Source organism: Crotalus tigris, unplaced genomic scaffold (assembly GCF_016545835.1).
Source record: "Crotalus tigris isolate CLP2741 ecotype Arizona unplaced genomic scaffold, ASM1654583v1 scf7180000024370.6872682, whole genome shotgun sequence".
Taxonomy (NCBI): Eukaryota; Metazoa; Chordata; class Lepidosauria; order Squamata; family Viperidae; genus Crotalus; species Crotalus tigris.
The window spans coordinates 5,004,879-5,024,131 of record NW_024100540.1 but is presented as its reverse complement, the minus strand read 5'-3'; the positions used below and the strand labels follow the sequence as shown (position 1 = coordinate 5,024,131).

Here is a 19,253-nt window from a genome sequence, read left to right as displayed (position 1 = left end):
ATACAGTAAATTAACGATGCATTTTCTAACAAGAAAAGCTAGGCAAAATGTTTCTGCAGTAGTGAGCACTAAAGAGTATTTTTTAGGCCACGTGATAGAAAGTTGAGTGGAAGTGTTAAATCTTATTAAAGACCACAATGGGAAGATAGACGATTCCACAATTGATTTTAAAGAGGATAATGTTATAACAAGTGAAAGAATATAAGATGAAATCTTAATATTTCATCTTAAATAAGATGAAATCATCACAAACGTACACAATTTCAAATTTCTATGTGGGTTTATATTGTTGTAAATGTGGCAAGCAAGAGACTTCAAGTGTGGATTCACGTTAAGTGGTAGAACAATTGGACAAAGCACACACACATATTTTATCCATTCAGTTATCCATGACAAACAATTTGAAGGACAATATAATTTGAAATTTGGAAAAGTAAGTCTGTCTTTTTTTCAATGCTTTTGTTGATCTGCATGTACTCCTAAAACCTCCTCTTCCCAGTAGAGAAAGCAGCTTCCCCAAAATGTAGTTAATAAAAGCACAACTTTGTACCACAATAACACAGGAAAAGTTGATTGCCTAAGTCAAGACAACATAAGCTAGCCAAAACTGGTCCTTCAGGAAGCAGTTCAGATCAAGCTAGCCTGGAAAAGTACCCTCATAATTATTTAAACAGATAAAAATCTCAGTGTTTACTATGCAGACCATCAAAGTTATATTTGTTCTTCTGTCAATTGAAATTTACTTGATGTTTTTTTTTAAACAAAACCATGTTAAGTATTACTTCTCCATTATTGAGATACATAAGCAAAGTAGTACAGTGAGAAGAGTAGAAGAGAAAAATGACAGAACTAAGAATTTTCAGGGTTTTGACCCAAATGAGAACCATGGAGACAGCATATGGCCTTTCTACCTGCTTTCTCAAAATGACGCAGGAAAATCCTACTGAGATAGATTTAAACTTGGGTTCCTTTGAGCCGAGTCCCACATCTTAACTGCTGCTCCATGTACCAGCTTTAGATACGAGAAAGAATAAAGAAATAATTTTAGGACAAAACTTCTTATGGTAACTCAACCAAGAGTGAAAGTTAGGAAAATCTTGTTCCTCTCCTTGCAAACAAATCTTAAACAGGAACCATGAAATCTGAAACAAAGCAGCTGTAGCTCCTTCACATTTCACTAAAAAGACACTAATCCATAGAAACATGATTTAACATTCTTAAAACCTGATGTGTTAAAATATTTTTGTTAAAACCCAGCTACATTTCTCAGTAAAGGAATTGTACAGTATGTAAGTTGGTAACAGTGGAAGAGGTTGAGGGGAGGTGTCCCTCAGTCCACTGCAGTGTAGCCACTGAAACTAACATCTGAAGCAGATAAACCAGTTATTAAGATGGATGGAGTTATGGTTCCTTAGCTTCTTTTGAGTGTTCGCTGCACTTTAGGCTGAAAGTTGTTTTTAATATGAAGGGGATTACAAAGATATAGGCAAATTCCTCAGGCCACGTCCCAGCAAGATAAAATTATTGCTTTTGGGGCGTATGTATTTCTTATGACGTTCTTATTCTTATTCATTCAGGAAAAACCTTTGTATTGGAAAACTAACAAATGTTCCGCCTTAGCAAAATAAACATAGTTCAGGTCATGTTCAAAGCTGCATTTCTTTTTTCTTTTGGTTAATCTTTCCCCCTCTTGCTCATAGTACTTGCCAGAAAAAAAGAAATGGGTGAGGATGGGAGGCAATACAGATGAATACAGGTTAGGAAGATAATTAAAAAAAGGTGTAAATGTTCCTCTGACGTTGCAGCAGTGGTGGGATTCAAATATGTGAACAACCGGTTCTCTGTGTGGATGCCATTTCCGGAAGTCCATTCTGGGCCTGGACAACAAAAAATTAGCTACCGGTTCTGCCGAAGTGGTGCGAACCAGCTGAATCCCACCACTGCGTTGCAACCAAGTTCTCCTTTTGCATTCATATCACACATTCCATGCAAATCTGGGCTTTGAGTTTATGAGCATGAGCCAAGATAGCAGACTAATCATGCACCAGATATCATTCTTGGTCTCTTTGATAGCACAAAGATTGGTTTCAGATTTTCGGTGTATGAGTTTTATAGGCCCTTTTCAATTTTTGCCAACTCCTTTGAGATGTTATGATTATGTAAAAGGGATTTAGAGCTTTTAAAAAAGGAACAAAACAATGATTGTGGCCATATTGCAGTCTTGTTAACTGATTGGCACATTTTGAATCTTGGGAACAGTTTATGAATCAGGAGTTTAAAAATGTAATTGGGAAAGCACCAACTTAAAAGGAAACATCCAGGTGGCTCGGTTGGCTCGGGGACACGAGACGGAGAGTCTCCCTCACCTGGGTCATAAAAGAGCCATGAGGACCAGAATGACCCCTGGGGTGCCCAGGTGCCATGCAAACAACCACAAGTGCTTCCAAGACTGCTGAGATCCACCCTGGCTGAATTAAAAGGAGAAATTGTCAGATTATCATTATGGGAAAAATGTTTATGGAAGAGGATAACTACAGACTACCAGACCCAACCCCATTCCATGGCCTCATTTGTGGCATTAAAATCATCATTTGTGATTTTACACTGGAATGAAACATTTGCAATTAACAAGCAGGCATTGTATACTTAATTATTAAAAGTCATAAAACAATCCTGTGAAGAGGAGTGACAAATTCTATAGCAGCCATCCAGCCTGGTCAGGAAACACAATTGAAATGGGCAAGTAGGAGAACCTTTTACTAAGACTGCTGCAGCTTTGGAGGAAAAAGCTACCGGAGAGAAGATTAAAATCTAGAAAACTATTGCAGCAAAGACGAGAACTTGTAACTGGAGAGACCCCATGATCTTGTAGGAGATAGGCAACTAGCAAGTTCAGACTATGTCCTGTGATACATCTGCCTATGCCCAGGAGGGACATAGAGTAGTATGGTTCTTTGCACAATTACAGAATATTGCACTAAACAGGGGAGCTAAAGGTAGCATTCCAGAGTGCCAGTCTAGTTATATCCAACATGGGTGAAGGAGGTTAGGAAGCTCTTTGACCCTGAGCTTATTGGCGGGCATGGCGAGGGAATCCCTGCCAGTTCATTCCTTTAAATATTTCTAAAACTTGTTTTTATTTTGCATTATTTAGAGGAAATCCTTTACCTTGTTTTTAATTTAAGAGTATCAGAGAAGATACTCTTAGTGTCCAGATTTGGATATTTATCATGAGGCATTACTATACCTCAAACAGAACAAATAAAAAGATGGAAACTTTAATCTTCGTAATTAAATAAAACCGCCTGAGTAGTTTTCTGGAGGTTTGGAGGAGGGGACGGTTTGGAGATGTTTTAATAAACTGTGCACTGTTTTGGCTAGAAGTAAAGACCACATGGAAAAATGGGAGTTAAACCCAGAGAGCAAGGATAACTATGGCGAGTTGGCACTATTCAAACAACTATCTTTTACAGTGCCCCCCCCCCCCTTGGGGCCGACATGCACACAGAATGACTTGCTGGGTAGAAATTATCCCTGCCATCAATGTGGCCCGGCATTGGGCTAGAATTATATAAATTTATGCTTTTATTAAGGTTTTTAATCTTTTTAAAATTTAAATTAATAATTTCCCCCTTTCTATTTCCTGCATTTCTGCCATGAGATGAGAAGAGGCTTGTTTGAAAACTTAACATATGGGGTATCTTTAAATCAGCACCTTCAGTACTCCTTATTTACTATTAAGTATTATGCTCCAATTGTTTTGACAAACATGGAATTCTCCTTTTTTCTAGTTGAGCTACTAGATGTGCAATACCACACCAGCTTCACTTTGATCCATCTGATTGTGCTAAGTTAGTGTTATGGGGAAAGCCAAACCTATAGATAGCATGATGTTTTCCTTCTTTCCTTCTCTCTCTTTTCCCTCCCTATGTGTTCCTGGCTAGAGCATGGAGTGTGGAAGTTAATAAGATTAAAACATCTACTGAAAAAGTACAGAACGCTCCAAAGTGATATGTACATGTGGGTGGGCTAACTGTCAATTATGAGGCAATTAAAATAGTCCACCCGCATCTACATGTCACTTTGGAGCACTCTGTACATTTTAGAAAACAATTTAATCAACATTACAAGAACTATGGTAAAATATTCTTTACATAATGATAACAATCCAGCACTATCTATTTATAAATGATTCTTAGAATATGCTAAATTAGATATTCTATAATATAAGAAAAACATGGAAGCATGGAATAAGAAGGGGAAACAACGGGTACAGAGGCAATAGAAGACCATGCATATACTTATTTATTTTTTAGAATTTTTTTATCCGGTTTTTATTACTTTATAAGTAATTATGGCTATGAACATACATAATACCTCTTCTTCCTATTTTCACCACAACAGCAACCGTGAGGTGGGTTGGACTGAGAGTGAGTGACTGGCCCAACTGGCTTTCATGCATTTGGCAGAACAAGAACTCCCAGTCTCCTAGTTTCTAGGCCAGCACCTTAGTATTAATTCACTATGATTGTTTCATTGTTCTGACTGTAAAGCTGCTTGAATGGCCATACCAGATATCTTGATTTCACATTTAACTCAATAGAAAACAATATTTTGTGCATAGTGGATAACCATGCATCTTTTTAAGGGGAAAATGGGCTGATTCAGCTCTGTTGATAACTATGCAGAATACAATTTTTAATAGGGTCTGCTTAATTTGATGAATCTGATTCTCACTCACAAAAGCACATACATTTAAAGTGGCATACACCTTATTTTGTCTTTGTATCTTAAAGCATTTTGCAAATTTCATTACAATGTAGTAAATTACTACACAAATTTCAGGGATAACAGAACTTCCAACTCTGATCTAGAGAATTATAACCATTATCAGTTGTAACCAGTTTAAAATATGGTCACCCGGCAACCTTAGAAAACTATTTAGTGATGTGAAAGGGCTTCAGTAGTTTATAGACACCTCACTAAGGTTTAACAGAAAGACGCAAGCAAAAAATAAATGGTTCTTTTTAGCTCCCAAGATTACACTGAAGTATGGCCATCTTGGCATTTCTAAAATGGGATGTTAAAACAATTTTTTCTTACTCACAATTGACCTTTAAGGCTCATTTCATCAAGAAGAAATTTACAGTTAATTCCTTGAAAATAAACCTAAAAGGTTGTTTTGTGTTACATGTTTTCAGAGTGGGCTAATCCAGTTTTAAGGAACAGGAATGATAAGCTAGCTCAGATGAATGTTGCCCTGCATGTTATTACTTTTATTTCCTTCATTGTAGCAGATCAAGACTGATAGCAAGTTTTAGTCCTTCCCCATAATAGGGCCCACAAGATTGGGTTGTGCCCAACAGAGCTTTGGAAAACAGGATAGCACTAGGATGAACAAAATCTTGACTAAGAATGAATCAAAGGTGATGGAGTCCAAGATGAAGTTATTTCTCATTGAATATGAGGAAACTGTAAATCTCTGTATATTTATTTGTTTAACAGAATGTGTTGACATTTGTAGACAGAGGAGCCCTTTCTGAAGGAATAACATCTGCTAATGTGTAAAGCAGATATACAGGGCACTTCAGTTTGGTATTTTAAAATGTTAAAGTACTTTCAGCTTTAATGTTTGTAGTATTCATGTAGAAGAAATGGTGAGTGGTGTGATCCACATTTCCCCTGTAACTTACATATTAACTCCATATTAACCTGTATCACCTAATATTGTATTGCTGGCTTTTGCACTCTGCATTTCTTTTGATTACTCTTTAGTAAGATTATCTTCTATCTTGACACTTACCTTGTATCCTAGACCTATGCTATTTATCTCAACTTTATTACTGTAGTGAACAGACATGTGACTCTCTAAAAGGGAAGAAACGTTGATGGATACGAAGAAAAGACATCTCTCCAGAAATTTTCTGGGTAGGCATCTCCAGATGCTAATTCAAATCCTCCTCCTTTACTTTTGAAATAAGTAAGCTAAGAACAAGTCAGAACGAGCTGAAAACTTCAGTGTAGACCTAACTGGGAAGACATTATGTTCCAACTGGCATAAAAGAGGTCCATCTACAGTCTCCCTCAGAAATCTTGTTCACAAAAGGACACTATGCATTCTTTTAATTTGTGCAAACCTCTGGACTTATTGTTCTGTAAGTATGCTTATTATCTTAAATCCTAAAAGTGTACTAATCACTCAGTGCCAAAACACTGTTAAATAATTTAAGAGACTTCCCCAAATTGTGTGATGAGCCACTGACATCCCATTTCCTATGAATTGAAGTTGCTTTGCTATCCTGTCAGATTGAGTAACAAAGTTAGGGCTGACTGTGATTTTGTGGCTTCTTATAAATCCTGCTTGCTTTCAAAGAGCCACAGTTCAGCCCGATTTTATTGAGAATCGTCCAGGTTTCCATTGCAAACCTGGAAGTTCATTCTTCACACTTCACAGGTGGGGGAAAAAAAATGGACTTTTGTATTCTCCACTGCCTATCCTCCCTCTCTGAGTGAAAAGTCTTTTTTTTTTTTTTTTGCATTCCTTCATCAGTACTCTATGGTTTTTTAAAATTACATATTTATCACATGAGCTGGTCCATAAAAGTCTACTTCAATGCTTTAATAAGGCCAAACAGAAACATCACCTGGCAGGTAAGAATACAGTATAGATGGGGAACTCATCAAATTTGTGGACGACACCAAGCTGGCAGGAATAGCCAACACTCCAGAAGACAGGCTTAAGATACAGGAGAACCTGGACAGACTTGAACACTGGGCGCTATCTAACAAAATGAAATTCAATGGTGAAAAAAGTAAGGTTCTATATTTAGGCAAGAAAAACCAAATGTGCAGGTATAGTATACGGGGGTACCTTGCTCAATAGTAGTAACTTTGAGAGGGATCTCAGAGTCCTAGTGGACAATCACTTAAATATGAGCAGCAGTGTGCTGCAGCTGCCAAAAAACCAACTCAGTGCTGGGCTGCATTAACAGGATAGAATCAAGATCACGTGAAATATTAATACCACTTTACAATGCCTTGGTAAGGCCACACTTGGAATACTGCATCCAATTTTGGTCACCACGATGTAAAAAAGATGCTGAGACTCTAGAAAGAGTACAGAGAAGAGCAACAAAGATGATTAGGGGACTGGAGGCTAAAACATGTGAATAACGGTTGCTGGAATTGGATATGTCTAATTTAACGAAGAGAAGGACAAAGGGGGACATGATAGCTGTGTTCCAATATCTCAGGGGCTGCCACAAAGAAGAGGGAGTCAAGCTATTCTCCAAAGTGCCTGAAGGCAGGACAAGAAGCAAGGGATGGAAACTAATCGAGAGAAGCAACCTAGAACAGCGGTTCTCAACCTATGGGTCGCGACCCCATTTGGGGTCGAACAACCATTTTACGGGGGTCGACAAACAACGCGATCCGCCATTTTTCCCCCTCCGGGGGCGCCGCCGCGCATGCGCGGTGCGTCCGTGTGACGGGGGTCACCGTCACACAAAGGTTGAGAACCGCTGACCTAGAACTAAGGAGAAACTTTCTGACAATTAGAACAATTAACCAATAAAACAACCTGCCTCCAGAAGCGGTGAATGCTCCAACACTGGAAGTTTTTAAGAAGAGACTGGACAGCCATCTGTCCGAAATGGTGTAGGGTTTCCTGCCTGGCCAGGGGGTTGGACTTGATGACCTCCAAGGTCCCTTCCAACTACTACTACTACTACTACTACTAATTATTATTATTATTGTTATTATTATTATTATTATATTACTATATACGGCTGAATGCTAAGCAGTATCAACACAACTCAAGGATGCAATTTTTTTAAGTGATACCTCAACCTTGATAGTAAGAATAATCCTTGATTTATAACTGTGGCTGTCAACTGTGGCAGTGTTCCTGTATCTCAGGGGTTGCCACAAAGGAGCCAATCCATTCTCCAAAGCACCTGAAGGAAAGACAAGAAGCAATGGATGGAAACTAACCAAAGAGAGAAGCAACCTAGAACTAATGAGAAACTTCCTGACAGTTAGAATAATTAATCAGTGGAACAACTTGCCTCTAGAAGCTGTGAATGCTCCAACACAGGAAGTTTTTAAGAAGAAATTGGACAGCTATTTGTCTAAAATGATATAGGGTTTCCTGCCTGAGCAGGGGGTTGGACCAGGTGACCTCCAAGGTCCCTTCCAACATTTATTTTTATTATTTTTATTATAACTAAAGGTATGCCAAATGAGTCTAGGTGGGGCAAATTCCATTCTTAAATTGAGAAACATGAGAGGGGTGACAGCAGGTGGTCTCCAGTTGAGTGGGCCAACACAAAGGAACTGAGTACATCTTGGCAGAACATTTGGTGAGGTCCAGGACTGGAACAGCTACTGAAAGTTTATGGCTTAGGAGCCAAAATAAAAATGTTTTGCACAGTTAGCTCACTTAATAACATCTGTCTAATTGTTTATTTAATTTGGGTTTAGAAAAAGATAATTCCTACACTAGAAAGAACTGCTTTGGTCACAATTAGTTCTACTTTAGTTACAAAATAGAAAAAGTATTGTAAACAGTATCAATGTATTTTTAAAAGGCCTACTGTAAGTGATAAGCATATTAGAATGCCAATAAACCATGGCTTTTTTATTATCTTGGTAGAATCCAAATTTATTGAAAAGGAATGGCTGAGAAACATTAAATTGGAAGGTATTTCAGAAAAACCTACATGGGCAACATATTTTAAACACAACTAAAATGAATGCATTTTAAAAGATAATGTCTTTACCAAGAAAAACCGCCAAAAGTTATTGTCACCTAGATAAATTCTTAAAACTAACCTGCAGGTTATCATTTTGCAAAATGCTACACCAAAGATAATAGTGTTTGCTTCACTTGGGCAGCTGAAAGATGGTCCATCCAGGCAGGGCTGTTTGAATTAGATACAATATGGTGAGCATTCAAGAGATAACAAAATCAAGAAATTGTTGCCTTTGCTCTTTTAAGTGCCTCTCCTTTCTGTTATATCAGCCTGGGGTGATTCACATTTTCTAGTAGGACAAGGAAGCCAGCTCCCTATTCTTCTCATAATACTCCAGTATTATGATAGAAGATGATGGAAGACATTGGCAATAGTAGTATAATTCTTTTCTACAGCTATGCAATATTCAAATAAAGCTTCATGCACTTTTACCTCAGCTATGAGTTAGCCTTACATTACGAGCATTCCAAGTCTTGGATAAATAAAGCAATACACATACAGTATATAGCAAGACTCCCTTAGCACTGAAATGCTAAGGGAAAATGAATAATTGAAGTAAACTGCAACCACTCCCAAAGTTATAACATGACAAAACACGAAAAGAATTATACAAAATAGCCTTCTCAATCTCAAATGTTTAATAATGAATGCTTGCGAACAATGTCATCAACCAATATTCACAGCCATTAAGATATCTTATTGATAGAATGTAAGGTTTACCAATCCTAACCAATTGGTTATATTAAGCAAATGACATCCTTTAAAGACTGTAAACAGAGGTTCCCTTTCAACTTCCTAACATCCCAAAATAGTTTTCAAATTGGAATGCAATCCTCAAGCTGACAACATGTCTCCTTATGTTAAAGTATCCTGCTAATATAGTAAGAGCATGCAGGGATTCACCATTTATGATATGGGCCATAAAACAGCAGCGTTGCAAAAAACAATTCAAATTAACCACTTAAGGATTGTAAAATAAAGTTCCTAAACTTTATTTAGTTGGTTCAAAAAGCTCTGCATATTCCATGCCTGAAATTAGGGATTAATATAAAAAGCTACACTTCCTTGTTTCTAGGTTTAGCAGCAATTCTTATGTATCTCCTCCACTTATAATACATCTCTCCTATTTCTGCCCGTTAGAACTTTATTATTTCAAAAAGACCTGAATTAAATGATTTATGCAGATGCCCAATGTTCTTGCCTTATATAGAGCATGCAGTTTCTTCAAAGTACTCTGATGGAATTTTCCAGAAGAGCTTGTTCCTCAAACTTCCTGAAACGGTTTGCTAAAAAGTACAGCACTTGTTTTTCTTCTGTTTTTCAGACAGTTCCCTTATGTAATCAATTAGGGTAACAATTCTTGGAATGCAATTACAGCAATTCTGTTTACAGCAGAAGATAACAGAGAAAGCAAAAGGCCATTCAGAGAACTTTATTCCACCTAGTGGCAGAAAGATATTTTAACCATGTAGTATTATTTGAAAAGCTAATGTCACATTATAAATTGACTACTGAAAGATGTCAAAAATCCAAATTTCATAGCTGGTACCGAGTCAAAACGTAGACAAAAATTTTGGTATGCCCTTTAGTAAGTTAACAAAGGGTTCTATAATGTAATTGAAAGGCATTAAAAACTCAAATCTTGTAAAACCTCAAAAACCAGTCTAATTAAACTTCTTGATATGACAATGAAAAAAGTGATGTTGTTTTGGTCAAAAACCACTAATTCACATGCTGTGGTACAGAATTTGGTTACAATGTATTTATTGCTTTGGTGCCTATCTGATAAACTGGTGGAGGCACAGTAATTGCCTAGCTGATCAGGAATAGTTATAGAAAAGGTGAAAGTAACTTAATTGCATGCATGTCTAACAGTCACAATAGAAGAAAACAGGGCTATCATTCTGAGTGCATCAGACTGCATGAGCCGGCTTATCTCAAAGAGAATCCTATTAAACCAGACCTCCAATAACACAGATGGTGTATATATATTAAAGTATGCCCAAGAGAAGGTTCTGTATTGTCCATGCAATTCCAAGTTAGTGAAATAATTAGCTAGCTCCACATTAAAATAATTTTGCAATCCTAGATCCGTGACTTATTTAAAAAGATACTGTTTTACAGTACTAAAAACAAGGTTTCTGACAGAAGACCATAGAGCAAAAGGTATTACAATGAGGCTTTCTCCTCAACCGAGTAAACTGTAAGGATCGTTAAGGGACCAAAAGTTTATTTTTAATCAGAAAGTGAAAATTACCAGCCAATGTAAATCTCCATCCTAGACAACCTAGACTTCAGTTGTAAGTTTGCATTTATACCTGGAAAAATCTGAACTGATTCCAACAAAGCATAGCTAGAATATGGGCTGAACAGAAACCAAATGAGGGGCTGCACCAAATATTTAGCTACAAATAATTTGATGGGGGACGAGGGGGTTTTTGAGTGGAAGAACTTCAGTACTGCTGCACCATTCCTCTCTAAGAGGAATGACTAGTTAATTACCCAGAATTTGTCAGTTGCTTATTCTAGAACTCTTAGCAGTTAGCATAATAATCTTGTTTTCTGATCATTGACCTAGAGACACTTATCAGAGAAATATGGTGCAAGAGCTCTCAAAGCTCTCTTTATGATAAATTTGAAAATGGGATAAAGCTATTACAGCTATAGTACACAGTACAATTAGCAGCCACTTGTTAACTTGTAAGAAATACTGAAGATGCTTGATTAGGGATTTATTAACAAAATTTTAAAAAAATACCTCTTATTTAATCCTTAACTTCTTGGACTGCATTTTATATGCAGATTTGTATTTTCTTACAATTTCTGGATGAATAAAAACATCTATCTATGGTTATATCCATGAGCTTTTCCCACAGGGAAACCCTTGAAATGGAATAAAAATATCAAACTTGGAATCAACGATGCTGCATAAGGTAACTTGAAAGGATGGAAAACAAAAGACTTTTGTGTCACATGAAAACTGGTTAGTCTCATAAGTTTTTAATGCTGAATTCAAATGTTTCAGGATTTTTCTATCAGGTATGGTGTCCGAGTGATACATAACTTACTGTTGATAATAGCCTATATTTACAGTTTAATCTGAAGCACGAGTGTCACCAAAAAGAAGCAGTGTTTAATTATCTGGTGACTTTCATCTCAAAGACCCAGTCAGCCGGCATACTGGGACTCAACTATTCTTGGTTTTTCCATGTTTCAAGTTTCCTGAGGAAATTATTTACCATACTCATCACTGACTATGCTGAAGTTGTCAGGGAAAAAGTCCAAGTGATGGAACTTTCAACATGTTACGTTCTACCGCTTAGTGTTTTGTGAATTTCTTGCTTTGTTATTCTTCAAACTGTTTGTGAACAAATGAGGTATGTTTGGGCCATTCTTTCTGAATTTGATGGAGGTTTTTTTCTTCTTGCTGTCCTACTCATGGAAAAAACACCTTGCTTTATGTATCCAAATTGCAGGCTGAAAAAAGTACAGTGACTTTCAGACTTCCAAAAACAGTCCATTTATGTTTTTCACACTGGATCTTTTCTCTCATGCTCTCATACAACTCTTTCATGTTAGCAGCATGGGCTAACACATAGACAATAAATTATTTCCATTATGAAAAAGAGCCTTCCAGTTAGCCTTCAAGGAGCCAGTGATTTACATTGTGTTCATGGCCAACAGTCTCCATAACTGAACAGACGTCGTTACAAAACACTAATCCAACTTATTGGGAGAAGAAATTGTTACATTCATTATGGTGGCTATGAAAGAAAAAAAAATCTTAAGTATCATGACAGTGAAGATTCCTTTTCATTTTGATCTTAAAAGTTCACCCTGCTTCTAAGACAACTTCAAATCACGAACAAGATTGCTCAGATCCCCTTGCATCAACAAATGTAACTCATTTCAGATAACCTGAAATGTTAGAACAGAATTAAGGTTTTCCTTTTCTGCTTTACCTAAACACCATCTTCATTATTAGTCACTGTCACTAAATGTCCCATTTTTAGAAGTTTTGGTACAGTAAAACTCTTACTACATGGGACTAGCTTCATTGCAGATGGTAAATCTAGTTAATTCATAGTGTGCTTATTTTAGAGGTGATCCCTGTTGTGCTTGTTAGGCAGAAATAAAATGAACTGGGAAGATGCTAATTCCTCCACACTAAACAAATCTGATACAGATATGCTACTATAATTAACATAAAGCACCATAATGTCACTAATTGAACAGAATAGGGTAAAAAAAACCCTAAGCCTGACAGAAAAAAAATCATTTTTGAATTCAGCATGAAAAAGTTTGCTTAGAATACTTATTACAATCCTTGTGAAAAAAAATGTTGACTGTTTGTGTATCTTTCCACCTGATGTGTATATCAGACTTTGATCAATGAAGGAAAATTTAGTTCTTCCTGCAGAATTTGAGCACTGCACTTCAATAATGTTTACCTGGAAAAAAAATAGTAAGATACAATAAGTAAGCTTCAAACTTATGTTTCCTCAATTTTTTCTAAGGTCATGCAAATAAGTTCAATAAACACCCAGTCTCCCTCTGGGCTTGACTGGGAGAATATAAATCTCAACCAAAGTTATACATAAAATGTAACTGAATCAACTTTCTTCAAGGATAAAATGTTCTACTAAAACTCAACAATTCCATAGAGGATGCAAAATTATTAAGCCTAGCAAGGGTAACTGGAACGAGGCAAAATGAGAGTATGAATGCTTAAAACCTTCTAATCTTACTAGACATCTATGCCTACTGCATTCAAGCATGTGCTGGAACACTGCTTGAGAATTATGTCCATCAGCAGATAGCAGCGTGTTCAGCTTATAAATTAAATTCTTGTAGTTGAAACTGATTTCACATAACATTTATTGTTGGACATTTCTATGTTTAATATTTTTCATATTCAAAATGCCATATATTCAATCTTAGAATGATTTCTTTTTTTTACAGATTTAAAAACCTGTTAAGCAGAGTAAAATGTCTGACTAACCTAAGAACTGAATCTGGAATTTAATCTCCAATTTTTATTACATCATATTCTGTTGCAGGTTACTTGGGAGAAAATATGTTTTTCTCTCTGCTTCCTTATTTTATCCTTCCAATATCTTTCAAATAGTCAGGTTAAATAAGGGTCAATCTAGAGATTTATTCTGGTGAGTTTTAAACCTGAGTCTTTAATTATTCATCACATTGAGATGATCTTGTGGCAATAAAATGTTTAGCAACTTTGTTGAGGCAATGTTGGTCCTCTTTACAGAAGAGCTCCAAGACTGAGCACAAGGGCTCCCTGTGCCAAGGTGACCATTTAATTTAGCACTCCATGAACAAAGGTAACCAGATTAATCTGCTACCTACAGAACAGTAAGAGTGCATATATATATATATATATATATATATATATATATATATATATATATATATATATATATATGTCTTTGGTTGTTCGGGTTTTCTCGAAGCAGCAATGCTTGAAGCACGAAGCTGAAAACACCAGCCTGAAGATGACGAATGGGACTTCGTCGAAATGTCGCCAAGACACTTCCAATTTTACGCGGGAGAAAACCCGAACAACCAAAGACCTACAAACACCCACGAAAACCTCAGAAAACACACACACACACACACACACACACACACACACACACACACACACACACACATATATATATATATATATATATATATATATATATATATATATAATTCAAAATTGATGTTCAGCTCAACTCTACAAAATACAGCCAGTATAGCTTGGTGGTCAAGACTTGTAAGTGGGAGAGACTGGTTCAGGGTCTTAGACACAGAGTTCATTGGATGGTTTTAGACTAGTGATTGCAACCCAACCTATCTCATATGGTTATTCCTGGATCTAATATTAGGAGAAACCTTAAGGAAACTGCATACAAAACTTCAGAAACAAGAATGCAATAAATAACACAAACCTGTGGTCCTACGCATATAAAATATAATGTAACATTAGAATTATATACTAATTTCTCATATATGCGCATTATATTCTTGTACACAAGAGAGAAGGAGGGCTACATTTTCCTTATTCACAGAATTTCCTCAAAAATTTAAAGCTCGGTGGCTTTCCTAAATAACATGGTTTTATACCCACTTATAAATGCATGAATTAGATCAGGGGTTCTCAACCTTGGCAACTTTAAGACTTGTGGACTTCAACTCCCAGAATTCCTCAGCCAGAAAGCTGGCTGAGGAATTCTGGGAGTTGAAGTCCACAAGTCTTAAAGTTGCCAAGGTTGAGAACCCCCGAATTAGATAGATGTGAATGCCTCTATTGTGAGAAAAAAAATTAAGCAATGCTAAAAGAAATGGGAATTATCACTTATACTGTGCACACTTAAGCTTTGATAAAATGTTATTTTAGTACTGTGCTTTTGTTATAGGGTTTTTTTTCAATTGAAGTTATTTCCATGTTAATTTTGTTTCTTAAGATTTATTATTAGATATTACTAGGCTGGGAACTGACAGAAAGATAGAAATGCAGAAAAAAGTTGATATTACAAGGCCAGAAAGGATATTAAGCCTGCATTAACTGCATAATGGTCTAAACAATTCAACTCTCATTCTATGTTTGAATAAGCACAGTACTGTTGGGAGTCCCATTTGAAGATCTATTTAGAAATTTGGCTTATATGTACCAAGTAATATATTTAATTTCATGTTTTTCTTATCAAGTGACTTAAAGGTCAAATTATTGCATCTAGAACACTGGGAAGAGTTTGAAATACAAGTTGGTTACCTTGAAAGAGTTGCTGCAAAATAGTCGTTTTTCTGTTTTCTTCTTATTTAATAAATTCAGCATCTATAAGAAACACTGATTAGCCACTGGTAAAAATAAAAACGTATCTGCAGGATTCCAATATTTATCACAAAAGGGAAACTTTTAAAAAATTAGGCACAAGATCAGTTGCTTGCACACGTGCTTCAAACTTTACTTTTAAAAACAAAAACCAAACATAGTCACCCAATATAACTAGATACAGCAGTCAAAGCCCCAACAACCATATAAAACCTATACACACTGCACATTACAAGTTAGCACATCTTTTCCTTAGTCTATGGCAGAGGTCTTCAAACGTGGCCCTTTTATGACTTATGGACTTCAACTCCCAGAATTCCTCAGCCAGCATGCCTAGCTGAGGAATTCTGGGAGTTGAAGCCCACAAGTCATAAAAGGGCCAAGTTTGAAGACCCCTGGTCTATGGTATTCTGCCCGAGATAGGAAATCTGTATGCAGTATCATACATGACCATCAGGTTCCTGTAAGAATGCTCACACCTGTTACTGCATAAGGCGGATCCCTTAAAAGGAACCTATCGCCTTTTCTTAATCTAGGGCAAAGTCAGGCTCACTGGTATAAAGCAGGACCCCAGGAGCCCAGCCACACAGCAGCCATTTCCTAGCCCACGAACATAATCCCAGCAAACTTTAGCACGTATCTGAAATGTGCTGGACTGGACAATATCCCTAATTCAAACGTGCAGTGTTCTCCTATCTCCTAGCCAGCAGGTCCCAAACGTGCTAAATGCGAAGTCCCATAAGCCGAAGCAGCATTACTTAAGAACCTGGTAGGGCAGGAAGAAGAGGAGGGGGGAGGAGGAGGTGGTGAGAAGCTCCGGGGAGGAAGAAGCCATAGGGAGCCCGTCAGGGTGGGCGAGGAAGAAGCCCACCTTCTATCACCAAGGCCTGCGGCTCACCTATCTCACGTCGGCTCTCCACCTTGAAATACCGCCGGGGAGGGAAGGAGGAGAGGAAGGCGAACTCTGCCGGCAGTCGCTTTGCCATCTCTTAGCCAGGCCAGAGGAGGCGGGGCTCCTTTGGCGGACCACTCGTGCGCCTGCGCACTCAGAGGAACGCTAAGCTCCCCACAGCTATGGGCGAAAGTGTCCTCTTTGCGCATGCTCCCCGTAGTTCCCTTCTGCACACACTCTCACTGGATAGACCACGAATTCTGTAGAGCAGGGCGAGAGTTATTTGAGTTATTATTTGAGCGTTGGATCAGACGCTGCTTCATGGAGAATACGTTTTCACGCTATGGTGTTTGATTTATCACTGTTTGTGTTTTTGACAAAGTGCAGTAGTGGCGTGGGGGATTGTTCGGAGCACCCACACCACCACTCCTTCCCAGCAGATAGTTTTGCCTCTTTTCAAGCTTTTGCACAAACACAAATAGTCTTTGAGGCTACATAATTAATGCTATGCAAATTTTTCTATTACCATTCCTTTGCTATCTACCTTCTGGTCTAATTTCCAAGCTACTGTAAGGCAATGAGATCTGGTCTGCAAAAAAATTGACAATTACTAAATAGCAGAAAACTTGTATGAAAGCCAGTACATATCATCTTGTGATCAGTGGGATTTTTGCAGACCAGATCAGACGGCCCTAAGCAATTTTTTTCAGACAGTAGCACTGCAGATTTAATGAATTCAGAAGCAATATATCCCATATAGTTACAGAACCAGATAACACAAAACTTATTTATTAATACTGCTGAAAGAAAAATCTTCATTAGGGTCCAGTCCAAGCTGGGAATAAACAAAATGGAGACTGCTTTAAAAAGAAGGTTCTTGTTTCTGAGATGGCTGACAATGTTGCTGGAAATGGTGGGTTTTTATACCTTCTTGGTCAGCGATCTTCAAATTTGGCCCTTTTATGATTTGTGGACTTCAACTCCCAGAATTCCTTAGCCAGTGTGCTTGGGAATTCATAAAAGGGCCAAGTTTGAAGACCCCTGTTCTTGGGCTTTTGTGTTTGGAGTTGTTCCTGTGGTGTGAATTTTGACCTGAGGTTCAGTGTGCCCTTCTGCTATTCTAATGGTGGTGGGTTAATCCTATTATGTCCTAAAGGTCATGTCCTGCTTCCCTGTGGCTGTGGCTGATGGCTATGTCCTGTGTTGGATTTTTTTGGGTGAGGGGTTGTTGGTTCTAGGGATCTTTGTCTTTCTAATCCCATCAGCTCTAATCTCCTGGCTCCAGTCTTTCTGAAAGTATTATCAAATCTACATTTCTACAGACCTGCCCTCTACTTGGGGCAAAGAGACTTTGGGGGGTGTTTCTGCCTAAGATTTTCTATTATTCCTTTGGAGAAATATATTCTGCTTTTTTTTTTAATATCCCCCAAAATATTTCTGTCTCTGGGAGGGTTGCTATCTTCCTACAATACTAATCAAGTCACAGACAGTGTAAGGAAGAGTAATCATGCATTTTGCAGCTGAAGATAATTTTCATCTTCCGCTATTTGCATGGCTTTGCAATGGATCTCACTCAAGTATGTGATAAATAGCCGAAGTTCATTGAAATGGAACACAGGTCTCTGGGAATGTCTCTTTTCTTTCCTGACAGCCACTCCTATTGTTTTATACGTGTACTGTAACAACATAGATTAATGTTAAGTCCAACATTAATGTCTCTGAAATGCTATTCTGTCAGAATTTGACACTTCTACTTCATTAATAAGCTTATCCATAGATTTGTGGATCATGCTGTGTGTCATACATACTTTATGCTGACATTCCAGATAAAGCAAAACAACTCCTGAATTTTTTTACTTTTAATTTTTATCCCCAAGACATGTGGAAACAGTCAATTATCTAGCATAATTTATATTTTTGTATTTTGATATTTTGGTGTTCTGAAGAGCTGCTGAAAAACAATTTGTTTTAAGGCAGTGCTTCTCAAATAGTGGGGCGCGCCCCCCAGGGGGGGCGCGAGGCTCCGTAAAGGGGGGCTCGTTTGACCTCGACAAATACTGTCATATTGGATTTCTAGATCGGATCATCCGACTCACTCGCAAGTGGCGTCCCACACGGCATTGGTTGCCTAGCAATTCTAGAGCTGAAGAGAGGGAGCAGCGCGGCGCGAACACTGAAGATTGTCCCAGCGCAGCCCCAGTAGCAGCCCGACGCGGAGGACAACATGACCGCCAACGCACGTGACACATGCAAAGGACCCGATTGGATAGACATGATGCTCTATCCTGATTGGCCAAACCCGCCCGTGTGACTTTTAGACCCGGAAATCGGTCCTCTGTACAGAAAAAAAATTTTTAACAGGGATGAGAAGACAGGCGGAGAGAGAAGGAGATAAAAGAAAGTCTTCCGAAGGCTAAGACGAGGAAATATGACGAGGCGTATGCAGCGCTTGGCTTCACAGCTCAAATTATTTTATATATATATTTTTTTGCAGGTTAAAGTTTTTTTTTAATATTGTGCTCCTTTAAATCTTTTCTGCTACAGTTAATAAAGCTATTCTTTGTTGTAAATTGATCCACATTTCTTTCTTTTTTTATTCTCATATACGTTAATAAGGATACAGTGTTATGCAGAGGTGTATTTATAACAATTTTATAGACAAATGATACTATTTACAGTCGCGCGGGGGGGGGCGCGAAATGTTTTCTTCTTCCTAGGGGGGCATGACAGAAAATAATTGAGAAGCACTGTTTTAAGGGAAGGAGTGTGA

At 37.7% G+C, this 19,253-nt stretch overlaps 1 protein-coding gene and 1 non-coding gene across 2 annotated transcripts in view; both read right to left on the bottom strand.

Annotated features, from left to right (window-relative positions):
• The window catches only part of SEC14L1 (SEC14 like lipid binding 1), a 78,058-nt gene extending 61,422 nt beyond the window's left edge, over positions 1–16,636 (bottom strand). The window contains exons 1-2 of the mRNA XM_039328072.1: positions 16,490–16,636; positions 15,532–15,594 (exon numbers count right to left, since the gene is read on the bottom strand). The gene's annotated coding sequence lies outside the window, so the exon portion shown is untranslated. The remainder of the gene's footprint in view (positions 1–15,531; positions 15,595–16,489) is intronic.
• LOC120301222 lies at positions 16,018–16,200 on the bottom strand. The gene has a single exon (XR_005554838.1).
• Positions 16,637–19,253: the final 2,617 nt, after the last annotated feature.